Here is a 12,805-nt window from a genome sequence, read left to right as displayed (position 1 = left end):
TAGTAAGAAGGGAGTGGAAAAGCAAACAATTCCAGCAAATCACTTCTCACTAATGGCAACATAAATCTGCAGTTACTCAGTTGACTTCAATGAATCTACTTTACATTTATACCGCTGTAGCCAAGCATGAAATTCATGCCAGTGATTTATTCCATAAATGAGAGACATCGAGGTTGGACTCAGTTCTGCACCTAGGAAATGGTCCGTAGTTGAAAAATTCCTGGTAATTGGAGATAGAATTCACATTTGAGGAGTGTTTCCAGGGAATATTTTTTAATGTTTCAGGGATTTCATTGCTATGAAGGGCGAGATGTATGCAGCCACCTGTGACATAAAGTGTACATGTTTCAGATATGAAACAGTTCTTAGGACTCAGCTGTAGGGAACAGGTCTGGAAAGGTGATTGCTCCCCATATTTTGACAAAGGCTTCAACTTCACGTTGCATAATTCCTGTATCTGTAATCTACTTCATACACCAAAACAAAATCTATAATCTAAGAAACAGAGTTGAAGAAGGAAATGGGATAAATCCAAAATGAAAATCTGTTGGTCACCTTACTCTCTAATTTGGAGCTACAAATACCTAAACCAGTTTTGTCTTAATGACATAGGCATCAGGGGCATAAAGAAGATGAAGCCAAACTCTTTTCAGGAGTATCCAGTGACATAAGAAGAGGCAACAAGCAGCACAAATTGTAATACAGGATACTCCACTCAAACATAAGTAGAATCCCCGAACTATGGATGTTTAAGACTCCTATTAGGTTGTTGCAAGTTACTCAGCTATTCCTGATGCAAAGCAGTATTTCAACTTCAACAAAAGTCAGACCACAACAAAAAATCTTTTGTACCTCATACTTAACAGTTTGGGGATTGTTGTTAAAACAGATCTGTTTTTAGGAAATTAACTCTTGTTCTGCCGCTCTTATTCTGCTTCTACACAGAAACTTGATGAACACCCAATGTCTGCCACTGGTGGATCACAGGATCGAGGTCATCTATATGGAACCCTCCCCCTCTTCCCCAAAAAATGCCTTTAACATATTGAATATAATGTGTTATCTGATGAAAACTGAGTTGGAAAGAGTGTTGTACATTGTCTTCTCTGACTACACTCAAAAGGAGATTTCCTGCCTCTTCCAGCACTGTCCTGATCTGAAACTTATTTAAAAGTAAAAAATATGCATTTCCTCTTGGTTTCAGTCACAGCACTGGACAAGGGTACCATGTCAGAATCCATGAAAGAACCAGGGGAAAAGAAAAAGGACAAGGTAAATTAGATGTTTTCCCCTCAACTGACTAGTTTCCACCCTTTTCAGTAGTCACACAATAGATGCTCTGTAACAAAGTTCAGAAGAAATTTACATACCCATCTGGAGAAAATATAAAATTCATTAACACCTTATCTTATAGATGCAAATTGCAAATTCAAAACCTTTCTTCTTTTGACAAACTGGAGTCTTTTTTTGTCAGTAGTGTGAATTGATGTTTCCCATCTTTTACTTCAAGTGTTTGGTGGGAAATGTACAATTTGCACTTCAAAGACTCAATCCAGATCAGTCCTGTGCTTTGGCTGTAGGAAAGTCTTGCAATTGTATCATTAAACTCAAGATATTTCCATATATTTAAAGTGACAGGCTTACATTTATTTAATTACATAGGAAGCATTAGGCTGCATATTGTTTGCAGGAGCATTTCAGCATATTTGGAGCTCTGATCTATTTATTTAATCATATAAATGATATGCTTGGTGCCCACTGCAGTACAAAGTCTCATCTCATGTGTGTGGGAAATATTTTACCAAACAATCTTAACACTCAAGGCAAAATTAAACCAGACATCATGGCCCAAAGCAATCCTCTCAAAACTATTCTTCCTGCCTTAGGCCATTATTTGATTGTACAATGAGCTTTTAAATCCACGTGCTACCAGACCGAACCCTGAGAGTTTTATTCATTCAATATTCCTGATGGAGAATGCCCAGCACAAAGATTTCATGTGAAAGGCCATCAGACATTATTCCTGCCACTCCTGTTTACAGAAGCAGCTCTGTAATCACACGGAGGCACCGAAATGTTCATGCTTCTGATTCACAGAGAATATTTCTTCACAAAAGGATTTGAAAAGTGAACGTGCCATAAAACACTATCATGGCAAGTAGCAGAGGTGTCAGGAGACAGGGCTGAGAGAGCTGCTCATCCCTCCTACATGGAAATATATTAAAAACATAAAACTCAAGGCACTGCTGTCTAGGGAGCAGGCTGAATTAATCTCTTAAAATTATTTTCAAGGAGTCCGGGGTGTTACAGTTCATGGGAAGCTTATCAAAAACACTGTAGATAAAACTGTGCTAGGCAACACAGGGGTGGTGGCTGGGGTGCTATCCCTCCTCCTCAGCAGGGTCTGAAGGCCAGGGAAGGTGGTTGGCCACAGCCCAGCTATTCCCAGGCACTGAGTCCAGCCCAGGGTGGGAATGGCCACAGGCCAAATTTTCCCATTACCAGTTCAGATTAGCTTCCTCCTTGTCAGAAGTCACATCAGCGTCAGAGAGAAGTAACCCCAAGCTACTATGTCCATTAGTTGCTAAGTACAATGTAACAAGAAGTTAAATCCACACTAGTGATTGTCAAGCATTTTGGGGGAAAGTGTTTTTCAAAACAATTCATCAATATTAACAGTATGTCCAGTCATATTCTAAGGCTGGTCACTGCAAAAGTCAGAGAATGCAAAGGAATCTTGTGAGCTAAAGATCTTAATTTTCCATACAGTACAGCTCTATGTAATCTGGAAATGCTGATGGTCCTGTAATTAAAAACAAAAACAAACAAACAAAAACCCCACCACACAAAAAAAAACCCAGACATGTCTGAAAGCTCTACTACTAAAACATTGTCAGCCAAAACTGATTGTTAGGGGTAAAATAAATGCTATGGAGAATTCCTTAATAGCAAAAAGCTTTTTTCACAAGGAACTCTATCCTCTATACTTTTGCATTCCCCATCACTAAATAGCAAGTGCTTCTCAAGCCTTAGTGCATTTAGTTAGAGGAATAATATTATTTTTCATTGTACAGATGGAGAGCTGAGGTAGAGGAAAGGAAACACTGACAGTGGCCATCAGTTTGAATGTTTATTTCTGGATTCTTGGGCCACTATCCTAAATACTGGGCAGTGCTTTCTACCACAGCAATTAATTTTCCCCTCTTATTATGGAGAGTCCTAGATAGATGCATCAATAACACTACATCAAAAAAGATAGGGTGCCCTTGTCTCCTTCCTTGGGGAACCAGAACTGAGATCTCCCCCTTTTCCTTAAAAAGACTAGAAGAGAATTTAGTATTAATTAAATTATTAATTAATTCCTGAACTGCTTTCAGAAATTTCTGCACTTTATCATCTTAGCTTAGGGCAGGAAAACCTGTTCTGGTAATTTTGGCATCTAATGTGGCTTCCAAGACAAAAAAATACATACAGTGACATAGAGCAACAGGGTAACTCTTGAAGATGGTTTTAACCTAGCCTCCTCTTGCTGCTAGCCAGAACAACTTGTGGACACAGGGATATGGGTGAAAATCTTCCCCCAGTGCTGGCAAACTGTGATCCCCCAGGTATAAGCACTGCTGAATGACATAGGCCTGTGTAGGTTAGCAGAGGCTTCTGCTTTAACATGGGCTGACAGAGGGAAGCCTTCCCCTCACCCATATGCGACACAACTTTTTGTTTTTCTGGTAACTGCACCTCTGCAGACTCATTTGCTGGTGTACAGGTATATTATTTAGACACCTGATGCTTCTGGGTATAATATTAGCTTGGTGAAATAAAATTATGCTTGATACAGAAACTATTACATGAAAGCAGGACAAGGACCTGAGAGCAGGATGGTTTCCTGCTGTTTCCTGCTTCCACAGCAATACATCACAGACCACATGAAGATAATGGAAGGCAGCACTTAGGCACCCTGGCACTAGTGCTGTAAACCACAATAGCTCCTTTGCAAGGGAAACAGAAAACACAGCACCTTTCCCTTGAAGGGACAACACCTGGCCTGGGATTGGACTCAGTCAAATCAGTGAGCAGGTACATGAATTCACAAAAGCAGGTAAATAACTTACGGCTCATTACATTTAGCTGTACACATATATAGTATATCCTCATTACTGAACACCCCTAGTGTTCTTGCCTCTTTACTCGTGCAGTCCCGATCCCATACTACAACAGCTCTTGCAACAACAGGCATTTCAGCGCCTCTCAATCACACCATTTTTTTGGCTGCCGACAGGTGTCACCATAAGGAAGGAACAGATTCAACAGAGATTTTTGTTCTGCAGGACTTGTCACAAAACTGTTCTGGGGAGCAGCTTGAAGAAATGGCTACAAACTCTAAGTTACTCACGGTTTCTGCGGCCGTGCTGCCTTAAGCCATCAGTATCGATGGAAACTTGGCACCAGCAGCAGGGAGAAGCAGAATATGTCCCCATTGCTGACTTTCTCACTGCCTTTTCCTGCAGCATTTGCTATTGAATGGTATTCTTCACAGAATCTGCATATATTCCTCCTACACGTGTTTCTCCTACACTACCAAATTCTGAACTCTTCTCCAGGTCTACCTATTCTCCTCGTCTGTATGTTAAAATATTTTATTTTTTGAAGTCTGTCTTTCAACTAGATAAAGCAAAAGCATATCAATTCAGTGAATTACTTCCTATATTGCTTATGAATCCTTAATACAAGTGGATGTAATCAGAGCTATTCATTGCTGCATTGATAATTTTAGCACTTCAGCTTCAAAAAACCCTGATTATAATGATCAGTCTCTTGGAGTTTGTTTTATATTTTCTGATCTTTTTGTTTTAACACTCTGAATGGCTCTAATAAGATAAAAGGAATGCCTACTTTAAAAAAAAAAACACATTTTCTTCTTTCTTCCTCTTTCAGAAACTACAACTCCTCCAGTGCCTTGCAGATAATTGAATAATGAAAATGATGTGCTCGTTCTTAACTGAAAAAAAAGAAAACTCTTGCAGAGCAATCCAATCTTGGAAGTCTGAAAGATAAGAGGAGCTGTTATGCAGCATTCAGATAAGGTCCTTCCCAGTGCTTTGCAATCAGACAAAATTCCTACTTCTTTTAATAGAGGTTTGAAGAAGGGTAGAGTACTTTGATACCGAAATCTTTCACATATGAAAAACATGGACATGAGAAGGGAGACTACTTATTTAATCAATAAAGCACCTAATAAGGAATTCAACTGGAAAGAATGGAATTCAGGGAGAAGTAGAGCTACTGTCATCTCTACTAGCTGTAATGTCCTAGGTTTGAAAAATGTCATGAGACTATAACTTATATATAATAGCAAATCACTTTAACAAATAACCAAACTGATCATCTATACCTGCACAATGAAGTGTATTGAACTGAAAAATTTCAAGATCACAACTGAATGATCATGTTTCCTTATATGCATAGCTATATTGAGACAGTTTTCCTGCTGAAAAAGTGTTTATAGTAAACAAATATTAATATAGTTATTATTATACTGGCTTCAATAAGAACTGCTATAGAATTGGTTTTTAAAATTGGAATTTGCTGATGGCAAATTTTTTAATTTGATCCAGAAAATGTTAAAATGTCATGGTAGACTGAAAATGAAATATTATTTTGTTTCCTCTCAGGCTTTATGTTCTTTTTATGTTCTTTTCCTATTACTACATGACATCTGAGTGGCAATAACTCCTCCTGACACGTCATAACAACTGAAGTGTTCTGTTAGTCATATTCTCTTTCTAAAAGCAACACAAACAATTGAATGTTATCTTCAGATCCAAAGACAAAAAGATTTATTATATTCTTTGGAAATATGCCTCCTGTGTCTGCTGTAATGAAAATGCTGCAATGGGCACACACCCAGGCATCTTGGTATTGATTCGCTGAACTCCTGCTATTTACCATCTAGCTGTAATGATTGCAAAGAAAAACAAAAATACAGACTAAAGGTGTGCTTTAAAACACGTTTCTTTCTTGAAGAAAAAGCAGGCCACTCTTATCCTCCTGTTTTATTTAATCTTACCCAAGTTATCTCATACAACTGGTTGGAAGATAGTGCAACGAGGCACATCTCCGTAATTTGCCAGGTTACAAATGTTTCAGAAATGTCTTTTACCTTATCTTACCATGCAGTTTTTTCCATTGGTGAGTTCTCCCCTTTTAACAGCTTGCTGGCAGAAATTAGAAAGCAACAAATCACAAGAAAAGGGGAAAGAAAAAGAAGTGGAGACAGGATGTTTCAGATCAGCTTCTCAATTTGAGACAAGGAGCCGAACCAGAAAGCTGAAGTGCTGAGGAGACTGATCTGCAGGGAGTCTGATTCCACTGGTAAAATGGCAAACTGCTCCAACCATGGCAGCAATTTCCCAAATCCTGGGAGGGTGGCAGAGCATTCAGCAGCTGTGGTAGCATGACCTCAGAACTAGCTAGGCTTGGGACACGTAACTGGAGCCTCAGCAGCCAGAGGCTCAGCTGAGCTGGAATGATTGTGTATGAGAGTAAGCTATGAACTGCATCTGAGAATTAAGCTGGCTTTGCCAAAAGTCTTCTCTGCTTTTGTTGCCATTATTTTCAAGCTAATCTCTTCCCCCATTCAACTCAGCCATGCAGTGAAACCATAGTTTGGGCATCACTTAGACAGGGGTTTCAGCTTCTTTCATTTTTAATTACTCCAAAAAATTAGGTAAGACAAGATCCGAATTAAGCAGATTGATGCAGGCACAAGACCATTTCTTGAGAAAAAAAAAATTTGTAAGCCTACATGCTTCCAAATAAGCACACATCCATAAATCTTCAAAAGACTCAGGATGGAATACTTCACAACATAGGCATACAAAGTAGGTAATTACTGGCTTGCTCACTCTTCTTGCCATTCTGCAATTTTCATTTCACTTTGCCAAAATGCTAGGCAGGAAAATATGGAATAAGAATGACAAAGAAAACAAACTTGAAATGCCACTCTTAACAGGTTTTAATGATATTTTTTAATGATATTTTCTGGGATGACTGCAGCGTCAAAGCATATTGAAAGAAATTTATGAAAAGCCACAGAATAGGCACATAATAGACATTCAAATGCCTAAACTTTACAATGTGCAAGCATATAATTAGGGGAATGCTATATAATAAACACACAGTAAGCCAGAATAATCACAAGGGGAATAACAAAATGAATACTAAAGCAGGAAAACCAAAGCTATCTGCACACTGAAAAATACCATGAATTCAAAGCAGTGTGTGCAGAACTGAATACCTGAAAACCCAAACTGGACACAGAGGGGGAAAGGATGCCATAAGAAAACTTTCTTGTTATAAAATTCTCCAACTGGGAGAACTGTAATATATTTAATATATTAATATATGGGCACTACATGAGAAACTTTCACAAAAGACACTACAGAAAAAAAAAATAGAGTAAGAGCAAATACAATAAACTGTTTAAAATCAGAAGTTTAGCTCTGCTCAATGCCAAGATTTAACCTAAATACTTTAACATTAACCTGATACATTAGCAAGAAAAGTAAGTTTAAATTTGCCAATGGAGATTTACTGAAAGTCTTCTTCCAGTAACTCAGCTGATCACAGGCATCCAAAATATGGAGAGCAACAGCCTGCATCAGTAATAGTTACAACACCTTCTTCCTAACCAGTATCAATCCAACTCCTTCTCATTCCTCTTAATCAATATTTTAAGTTCCTCATTACAGTACCTAAAACAATTACAGCTACAGAAGTGTCTTATTTTCCCAAACATGGAGTGTTCTCATACCTTTTGCCCATTAAATAGAGGCCTCATTTGCATGAGGACTTAAAGCTAATTTAACAAGGAATTACATCAGTAGTAAAATTCACATCAACTGGTATCTCTTCTGAAGAAGTACCCAGCTAGTTATATTTAGTGCTGCATCTGCCACAGGAAACAAAACTTTAACCACTATTTTCACAGGTGAGTTATTTACAGAACAATACTCCTTCCATTTCATCCAGCATCAATGGTGCAACCTGACATACAACCTTTGGGTGCCTGGGAATGCAGGTAGCCAGGGAACTAGCAAATTCACCTCCTGGAGCTCTGCAAAGTGATGGCATCACCAGTAGCACATCAAGAAGGAAGAAAATAAGGTAAAAGGGAAGAAGGGCAAGATGCAAAGGCTATAGTTTAATTAGGCTGCAGATTCATTAAACCTGGGATAATTTCTCAGCAGTAAATTGTGCCACTCATGATTACTCCCAACTTGTTTGGGAGGGTGCTCTTCACCTTACTGACAATCTTTCAGTCCCTCCTTGGCTAAAAATCAAAGGAGAGCTGATAGCTGCTATTTGTCACCCTGCAGCCTCACAGCAAATACATATTTTAATGCCCTTTGCCCTCTTTCTGACAGCCCGTTTGCAACCTGGTTTATAAGAAAACCAAGCCCTTGTGATTCTTCTAGTGTGGATACGGTTGGAGAAAAACCAAAGCAGAACAAAACCAAGAAACTTGACCAGTCTGGTCTCATAGGAAGAGAAAACGACCCCCTTGCTTGCTTTCAGCCTCCTGCAGAGTGCAGCAGTTCTCAGTGTGAATTGTCAAACACACAAACACCAGCACAGGGGACTGGTCTCTTCTGCCGTGTCTCAAGTGAAAGGATGAGAGGAAACAGCCTCATCCTGCACAAGGGGATATTCAGATTAGATATATATATATTAAAAAAAAACATCTGAAAGAGTGTTTTGGCATTGGAACCACTTCCCCAGACAGAGGTGGTGGAGTCACTGTCCCTGGAAGTGATCAAGAGGTGGCTGGATGTGGCACTTGGGGATATGGTTTAGGGGTGATTATGGTGGTGCTGAGTTGACAGTTGGACTCGATGATATTGGAAGTCTCTTTCAACCTTGTTGATTCTGGGATAAACAAAAAGGTGCTGTTTATGCTGTTCCACATAAGGTGCTGTTAGAAGATACCATACATTGGCTAATTGGAGAACTTACCTGGCAAGCAAGGTATTTTTTGATTCTTTACGTCCATCTCTCTTCTGGATCCTCCTAAATATTTACCTGCCTCTTGTTTAAAGCTAAATGATAAATTAAATTTTAGAGTTCTGTATTTTTGACAATACATTATTTCTATACAGTGAAAAGCCATGAGAGAAAATAAAACACTATACTAAAAATATTGATCAGTATAAATAATGCATGACTCATTTTGAATTACTTCTGTAGCCCAATATTCTTGTCTTGCTAGTGGGAATAAATTAATTATAACATTAGAAGCCATTGTGCAAAGGTTAAAAACAGGCATGCATGCATTCAATCTACAGAAAACTAAAAAGTTTAGGTTAATGAAATGTCTGAGGAAAAGAGTCTTATTAATTAGCAGGTTCACAGCATTCTTCACAGCTATAATTTAGAGATGCCAAACTGCAATATATTAATGCTGTGGGCAAAATCTGCATCTCCATCTTGAAAATCATTTCAAGCTTATTTTATTCAATCTTGGATCTTTTGTCTAGCGATTTGCATGCCCAGAAGCACTATCACTTCTTCAAAGTCTTGCATGAGACAGAAACCAAGTGTAATGTTTATCACCCTGTACATAATGGATAAAACCACAGAAAGAGCTCTAGTTACATTTACTTTTTCTAAATAGATTGCATTTTCAAAGTTTCATTAATATTGTACCTGATGTAGATAAGAGTTTATAGATTTTTTTTTTGCCCTTCATTGGCATCAGATTTGATATCGATCTGATCACTTATTATCTTTGGTTTTTTGGTTTGATTTTTTGGGGGGGCTGGGCATGTGGGCCTGATCCTAGCAGTCAGCAGGAATCTTTCCACTGACTCTGCTGACTGCTTCAAGGCATAGCAAACAAAACCAAAGTACAGTACCTTGCAACCTAACAAACCTGGAGCTTTCTGTATAACACACAGAGAAGGCACACAGTGAGGAGTATTGCCACTAGCTGTGACACTGTTCCAGTCCTTCAGTCATAACCCAAAAGCCATTCAGGAGTAGATATTGTAGATATATTTTCTCTTTTCGGTCTTTGCACTTTGAAGAGCGTCGATAATGTTATTATTTATTGGGGCTGTTTTTGTGCGATGGACACTTCTGCTTTTTAAACACCAAGGTTATTCTGTCACTGAGCATCACCTTTAAGAACCGAGCAGTAAATTAACATTTGTGGTCCTGTGGGTTGTTTTTTGGGGAGGAAAAGTCACTGCTGGAGGGAGGTGCGAGAATGGGAGAGCTGCCAAACTCTCAGAAAGTTCCAGTGATGGGGACTTCTTGTTCTGTGTTTGAGTGGGCAGAGAAAGGAGGAGCTGACTGCTGAGCCAAGTTTGAGTGGCATGGCTCCCAATAAAAAGTGTACCAGATTGGAGAGCTGCAGTTTTCCAACTGACAACTCAGGATCCAGCTCTGACTTTAAAACTGACTCCTCTGAACTAGAACAAACCCCGTTTGGCTCAACCTGGGAGAGAACACTTCTAAGAACAAAGTCCACCCAGCAGATGAGACCCTTTTTAGAAATCCAAAGATCTTTTCACAGATCAGACCACATCCAAACACCTAGGATGTGCCCAGGCTGCGCCACACACTGCACCTGAAAGCCAAACCTCAAAAGCTTTGTGTAATGGGAAACAGGGCTGCTGTCCCTTTGGTCAGACCCTGCCCGTCATTACTGGCCCGACCCCCCCCAAAACCCGATACAAATGAGGATTCCTCGAAGGGAAAAGGTGCCAGCACAGAAAGCCCTGGCTGCCCACGGAGTGCCCAGGGTGCGCCACACACTGCACCTGAAAGCCAAAGCTCACAACCTTTCTGTCCTGGGAAACAAGGCTGCTGTCCCCCCTTTGGTCAGCCCCACCCACCACTGCCGGCTCGCCCCCCCAAACCCGATACCAATGAGGATTCCTCGAAGGGAAAAGGTGCCAGCACAGAAAGCCCTGGATGCCCACGGAGTGCCCAGGGTGCACCACAGTACACCTCAAAGCCAAACCTCACAACTTTTCTGTCCTGGGAAACAGGGCTGCTGTCCCGCCTTTGGTCAGCCCCGCCCGCCATTGTCTGTATTTGCTTTGGAGGAGAGAATGAAAACTTGGGATGAAATGAAGTGGATCAGGATGGTGGAACAAAAAGGAAAAAATCAGAAAACATTTCAAATATTATTCAAGTGATTTTTTTTTTCCAGTAATACAAACCATGAAATTCCTTATAACATTATAGTATTTTACAGTTTTATGAAGCTTTCTATTGTGACTTTTATGGAATCAAAAGATGAAATGATATTTTAGCATTTCTATTTTTCAAAATGAAAGGTATACTGAAAATAAAGTAGCTTTATGCATTTATGGGAGAGTTCATGTCCATTTTCGCTCCTTATGTGTCGAGTCTTGTCTGATTGAATTGAGATCTGAGGATCACTGTGGTGGTATGGGAGAGTGGCTGGCAATTTGGAAGCAGGCGTCCTTGATTCGCCTGGATTGCCAAGGAGCAGCACGGAGATGAGCCCAGTGGTGGCAGGGGTGTCACCTCCTTCAGGAAGCAGGCGGTGGGTGCAGGGGAGATGCAGCAGGTGGAGACCATGGAGAGGAAGGTCCTGGTGGAGCCCAGGGGCGCCTGGCTGTAGCCGCTGGCGTACTCGTACAGATACCTGCGGCAGGGGCGGGATGAGGAGACCCGGCACACCGGGATCGGGAGCAGGAGCTGCGGGATTTAGGGGCGTTGGGGCTGCCCGGGGATGGGAGCCCTCTCCGGCTACCGGGAACGGCGAGTCCGCACTGCAGGACTTGACCGACAGGGCCGAGGACTGCGGGAGGGACAAGTGGTTATGGCCACTCCCGACACACTGTCTCATCCCAGCCGTGCTTTGGGGTCCATCCCCCGCTTTTGGGTCGCGCCCCGGGGCTGCAGTCCCGGCCGTGCCCACCGGGGTCACCGCTCTCCCGTGCCAAGGCACAGCCCCGGCTCCCCCGGCCCGAGTGGGACCGTGTCCCGTTCCCTGGGGGGGTCCCAGCCCCAATCCCACCTCGGTCCTCCCGCCGCGGGGCCCCCACTCCGCCTGCCGGGCGAGAGGCGGCACCGGCCAGGACCCGCAGCGGGCACGGGCGGGACCCGGCAACGAGCCCCGGGAACAAACCCCCGAGCACGGACCCCCGGGAACGAGCCCCTGGACTTAAGAGGAAGGGGTTTGAAATCCTCAAAAGCTCAGTGATGACAGAACAGTGTCACTGCCTTTATCAGCTCATCTCTAAATTCGTCATGTCACAAGAAGCTGTGCAGAAATACCCATCTCAACAAACATCTCCCAGAGCAGTCCCAATCCAAGTGTGCTTCACTTCAGCTGGGCACAAGCACCACTCTTGCTCACCTCCGTGCTGTGTTTGACAGTCTGACAGAACATTCCTTTGGGGAACTTTTCCTTCCGTGGTTCCTGCTCACGAGGAGGCTGATACACCAGACTTACTGCCTGAGGTACAAAACACTCTCCAGAGTAATCCCCCCAACAACTGTATCAGATAGAAACACATCCTTAGAAATAACAATTGCGATGCCAGGGTTTCATGTTTTAAGCTCTCTGTCTCTCCCTCCAGAGTTCTCCTGGGAATGTAGGGATGGTGTTTAAAAGCAGCATAAGGAGAACTGGCAGTCACTGTTCCACACTTTCCAGGATAGCAACACTGCCAAACTGAGCTTGTAACATAGACACTCTCAGGATAATTTGTATATCTCATTAAATGCTAATTCTTCATGGGAAGAATCAGGACAGAGAGGCTGA

Source organism: Pseudopipra pipra, chromosome 2 (assembly GCF_036250125.1).
Source record: "Pseudopipra pipra isolate bDixPip1 chromosome 2, bDixPip1.hap1, whole genome shotgun sequence".
NCBI classification, from domain to species: domain Eukaryota; kingdom Metazoa; phylum Chordata; class Aves; order Passeriformes; family Pipridae; genus Pseudopipra; species Pseudopipra pipra.
The sequence above is the reverse complement of the archived record's forward strand: the minus strand, read 5'-3'. Positions refer to the sequence as shown.